This window comes from Schistocerca americana, chromosome X (assembly GCF_021461395.2).
Source record: "Schistocerca americana isolate TAMUIC-IGC-003095 chromosome X, iqSchAmer2.1, whole genome shotgun sequence".
NCBI lineage: Eukaryota > Metazoa > Arthropoda > Insecta > Orthoptera > Acrididae > Schistocerca > Schistocerca americana.
In genome coordinates, this window is record NC_060130.1 from 990,198,231 (window position 1) to 990,204,413 (window position 6,183).

At 30.4% G+C, this 6,183-nt stretch overlaps 1 non-coding gene across 1 annotated transcript; it reads left to right on the forward strand.

Moving 5' to 3' along the window:
* Positions 1 to 299: 299 nt before the first annotated feature.
* Positions 300 to 371, forward strand: Trnae-cuc. Its single transcript has one exon. It is a non-coding gene; the product is annotated as a tRNA-Glu (tRNA).
* The last annotated feature ends 5,812 nt before the right edge of the window (positions 372 to 6,183 follow it).

Genomic DNA, 6,183 nt, shown 5'->3' on the forward strand with positions numbered 1-6,183 from the left:
GGGTTCCATCACACGGTTATGTCTTCTAGCCTCTTCTAACTGGGCTTGGGAATTTTGCGCGTTCTTGACCGTTCGAGTGATAGCTGCAGCCCCACCAGCGAGGGAACCTACCATCGAGAGCGCGGAGAGGGCCGGGATGAGGAAAGGAATAAACCTGCTGTTTTGTCTTGGGTATTGGTAGAATATGAGGTGCTTTAACCAATCCTGTTCTTCTTGTTCGGGAATCTTTCTGCTTCATTGCGTTTTTAGCTGCATATGTAGCTGTCAGGGTGTTCGCTGGAGGAGCACTGGCGTCGTTATCCGGTGTGGTCTAGTGGCTAGGATACCTGGCTCTCACCCAGGAGGCCCGGGTTCGATTCCCGGTACCGGAAAGGCGCATTTTGTTGCTCCTCTTATGCAACTTGTCCCGACTTAGCTCAACAACTCTTCTTGTTCTTGTTCTTCTTCTTGTTTAGTGCGCAACGTGCAGCGTTCATAACTTGTATAAAATTCATCACGCCTAAACCCAACTTGATTTTTCCATGCATGGTTTTATCAGCCGCAAATGCTGCGATGTGTTGACCTATACCAATATCCCTTCTTCTCGGTATCGCCTTAACATTAGCAACTAAAATCCTATCTGCAATGTGACGACTTGATAGACCTTTTTTGCTGTGTATGCAATGTCGTGTTCCATACACACTTCGTCCAGCAGATTGACTCCCTTATCGCTTCGTGCCAACTGTTTCTGAAGCTTTGTCTGGCCCAGCAGTAGTTATACCCAGGATGTATAATTGCACAGGTAGTTTGTCTACAACTCCACCTCCTCCTCTACTGTGTTTTCTAGCACGCATGTTAGGCCACTGTGGTGGTCGTGGACAATGCATGCCCATTATATAGCAAATCGCCTGCATCAAAATGGTTCAAATGGGACTGAGCACTATGGCACTAAACATCTGAGTTCATCAGTCCCCTAGAACTTAGAACTACTCAAACCTAAATAACCTAAGGACATCACACACATCCATGCTCGAGGCAGGATTCGAACCTGCGACCATAGCGGTCGCGCGGTTCCAGGCTGAAGTGCCTATAACCTCTTGGCCACAATGGCCGGCTCACCTGCATCAATCCATATGTTTTGTGTAGCAGGAAAACCGAGCCATTTGACTAGTGCTTTATTTCCCCTTTGTCTTATGAATCTCTCCACGAGAAAAACATCTGGTTCTGAGCTTTTCTGCATCTCCTCGGTGTAGAAGGGAGCCCTCAATTCCTTCGCCTTTACTGTGTTTCAATATATAAGTTCTAGGATTCGTTCGCTACACCTTTGAAACTGTAAACATCTCAGTTGACCAGTTCGGTAGGTATGATTTCTCAAATGCCGTTATGTGTTTTGAGAAACTCGCCAAATCACTTTCATTAAATTTATGTTTGCGTGGATCCAGCATCTTAATGTGATAGTACACCATATCCATGAGTCCATTATCACAAACGTTGATTCGTCTCATTTTTATTGTGCTATGTTCGGTTCTATTATATTGAGCAATTATTTATAGGAAGATATCTGTCCATTTGTATGAGCTGCAAATGTTAAAATGCATCCACATTCGACCTTTTATTGTTCTGTTCGAGCACTGCATGATACTCGACTTCAGGTGAGTGAATATCGAGTAGTGATGTATTACATACTGCTGCATCACTGTCTTGAAATAGCCATTGTAGAACTCCCCACCATGATCGGTTTGGAGATTGTCCGGGCATCGAATCGTTCCTGTCTGTAGCAAACACTCAAAAACATCAACAAGATTTCCCTCTGTTTTTGTTTTGACAGGAAATGCCCAGGCAAATTTGGAGTATGTATCAATAACCATTAAAATGCATTTGAATCCATTATTCTCATGTTAATATTGTCTCATATCTACAAGGTCTACTTGCCACAAGTCATCGAGTCCATGAATCATAACCTGCCTGCCAGGGTATGTTTCGCATCCTGGCTTGTGCAGTTCTCGAACTACTGTCTGCATACTTATTCGATGATACCTCTGTCTCGAAGCTCTGAGATTATTGAAACAACCTCATTTGAATGAGCTGTATTACCTGCAGGAGCTGATGCCATGAGCAGCTGTAGTCGATCTATTAATTCGTTGGGGTTGTCATAATTTATTACACTGCTGGATTCGAATGATCACTGCTTCATGTTCAATGTAAGTACCATCACCAGTAGTTTGTTTCTGTATGTTCTGCGACACTAGGACAATTTTATAAAAAATAAAAAATTTCTCGTGACTGCATCACTCACGATTTTCTTATTTTTCACAAAATTGTCCTAATATCCCAGAAGATACAAAAAGAATCTACTATCCCTTTTACCTAATAATAATATAATATAATAAAATAATATAATAGTAGCTATGATAAAAACTCATTTCTTTTACATACATTTCTCATAGGTGAATGTAATGTAACTAAATAAATTAGGTAATTAACTATTATCTTTAAAAAACAATTTTTTAAAAACAGCATTTTTACATAATTTTCTTAGTCCCAAAAACTGTCCTTTTTTTGACTTTTGTGAAAAACTCGTTTTTCAAAATTACTTTCAAAACAAATTTTTAAAAACGCATTTTTATAACTTTTTCTTAGCCCCAAAAAAATCCTATTTTTGAATTTTGTGAAAAACGCATTTTTTATAGGAATGAGTAAAAAAAGCACTTTTTGCAACTTTTTCTTAGCCCCAAAAATTGTGCTATTTTTGCCTTTTGTCAAAAATCGTGTTTAAATTGCTGAGAAAAATAATTTTTTAAAAATTTCTAATTGTGAACTCTATATCATGAAATTCATTTTTTTTTAAAGTTTCTTCATGCCTTTATATTTCATTTCCATTTGTCGTTTTTTAATTACTTCGAGTTCCCAAGGATCAATTAATTTGTAATATCTATTTGGCAAAATAACTTCAAATTCATTATTAAGGTGCATAAAAATTTTTTCACCATATCTAGTATTTAAATATTCATAGTCAGTAACATTATATAAAACATTTATCTCTAGTTCAGTTATTTTTTTAATCTCTTTCGTGACACTAACATCATTGAGCTTCTAGATTGTAGTCTCCATTTATATAGAATAAATTTTAACACATTTATATATAATAATATCTATTTCTTGTTTTTCACTTTTAACTAAATTAAATTTTCTATATTGTTCTTTATTCATAACTAAACACTCTTTATTATCTTTAACGTTATGTTGTTTTAACAACACATTTTTTAATTGCTTTAATTTTTCTTTTCTATTTTGTTACTAACTTAATCAGCATACATTTATGCTCTTAAGCCACAAAATTCTTCGATTATTTTTCCATTACATTCATCTTTCATTTTACCAACAACTTTTTCGTTTACTTGTGGAATATTACATATGTTATCTGTTGGATAATCACTTGTATTAAAATAATGACTCACTGATTTCACATCTTTACAGAAATATTCTGTTTTAATATTGTAAATATAACTATCTGTATCTTGATAACATAATTCAATATTTTCTCCATATTTAGGTTTCATAACTCTATAATGAGAATCATACATTAATTCTTTTGATAAATCAAATATACTTAATCCAACATAAATAGCTTTATTAAATATTATTTTAATTTTTTTCACATGGATAGCAGCTATATTTTGATTAAATATAGTTCTATGATTAATATTTGGTTTAGCTACAAGTTTATCACGTATTTTACTATTTGAAACTAATTTTATATCTTGTCTATTTCTTATATCTTCCACTGCTTTAGCAAATACAGAATTATTCATTAATTTATAGACATCTTTTTCAAAATCAATTGTAGCTTTGGTTCTTAACTGCATATTTGGATCTATATACTTCTTTAATGAATCAGATAGTTGAAAATTTAAAACTTTATGTATTTTTGTAAGTTTCGTTCTAAAGAATAAATATTGTTTAAGATTTCTATAATGAACAACATAAGTACACTTGTTATCTAAAGTAGTTATTAATTTACTTTCATTTGTACCCGGAACAAGTTTTGATTCAGAAGCTAATGGTAAATCATTATGTAAATCTTGTAACTCTTTTGGATATTCTAGATCTACTTTAAATATCTAACCATCTCGACTATTGTTTGACATTTCACTTATTCTTGTACAATTAAAATTATTTGTTTCATCCCATTTAAATCCGCCATATGTTAAATACTGATTCATAGCAAATCCATATATTTTATTTGCATCTAGATACATTGTATAATTTGATATTTCTTTATTATTATAATCTTTTAAATATTTATTACTTACTTTTACATATCTTTTACAGCATTGTGAAATTCCACCTCTTATTCCATTTTCAACCATTAGAAGCATATCATAATCATGTAATAATTCAAGATTTTGATTAGTAATTTTTAACATTGCATCCCAAGATAAACCTGGTGCTGTAAAATATCAAGAAGGATCTCAATTATATGTATTTATACATAATTTTTTAAACTTTCAAAAAAATCACTTAACAATAATTCATCAGTTTTAAGATATAAATCTCGATATTCACCTAGATTTTAAATATTGAGTTTTTCCCAAACCAATTTTGCATGTTCATAATCTTCACCACTTATGTCACAATTATATAAACCACTATAAAATTTATCTTTTGTTGCTAATTGTGTTTCTTCAAATTTTGTTCAAGAATCCATGTAATCATATGGATAAACACCTTTTCTCATTGTGAAGTTAAATAGTTCTGGAGAAACATGCTTTTTAATATTTTTTACTTGCTTTTTCTTCAAATTTGAAGAAAGTTTATCAAGTGAAGAAGCCATAAAATATAAATGTATCTTTAAATCTCATTTTAAAAGTTTTTGTATGTTTACTAAAAGTAATATATTTATTTTCATTGTTTGGTATTAATTCTATTTCTTTATTATCACAACCAAGTTCTTTTACAAAAAGATGTGAATTTGGTCCTCTAAAAACTACAGGATCTTCGTAATTTCCATATATATATATTTAATATAATAACAAAATCCGATTGCTTCATGTTTTTGATATATCATTGTATATGGTGTTGTAGGATTTGGTTCACAATTATCCATTTTTAAGAGTAAACTTTCAAAATCAGTATAAATAACAAATGGAACTTGTTGTGTAAATTGTGTAAATTGTGATAATTTCGTAAATATATGTAAATTCTCCTTCACCTGGCATTTCAACTTTTAATGGTTTATCAGATAAACAATTTCTTGTGTGCTCATGTAATTTTTCTTTACTATTAAAATGTAGTGAACATAAAATATATTGTACTTCAGTATGTTTAGTTATTTGACTTGATACAAGTCTAGATAAATTTTTTATATAACAATAATGTGAATTATTATCTTTCTTGAAGTAAAATAGATTTATATGTTTTTCCTCTTTATATTTGTTATTTTTAATGGATACACTTGTTAACTTTCATCTTCATCATCAAATGAATAGGCAATAATACATACTAATAATAAGTCTAATGAAATCACCTTAATGTAAACTTGAATATCCTCATAAATTATTTATTCTACAAAATTCATGAATTGTTACAACAGTATATCGTAGTTGATAAGCAACTTGTTCTAGTTAAGCAGCAATGTTACTTTCCATTTTGCTCTTTCATTTATTACAAAAAATTATTAGATTTGTAAAAAATATTTTTTTGATTAAAGTGATAATTATTTAATAGATGGATAAAGATTATTATTTAATAAGTAAATAATCAAAAAGAGAATGAGTTTAACAATCAATTAGTTTATGAACAATTGGTTTATTATTTTGTTCAACAATTAGTATTACAATCAGTTATATTTATTACAAAAAAATTCATTCGATTTGTAAAAATTATTTCTATTAAATAGAAATGATAATTATTTAATAGATTGGTAGATAATTATTATTTAGAGTTAAAGCTTTCTTATTCTTCATATTTTCTAAGGTACATTTCTTACAGTTATTATTATGTTTATCTTCATGTGATGGATTTATATAAAAATTATTTCTATTAAATAGAAATGATAATTATTTAATAGATTGGTAGATAATTATTATTTAGAGTTAAAGCTTTCTTGTCAAATTTTACATTTCTTCTTTCTTCAGTTTTAAGTTATTTATTATTCACTGCATATTCATTTTCCATTTTCGCACATTCTTTACTTGGATATAA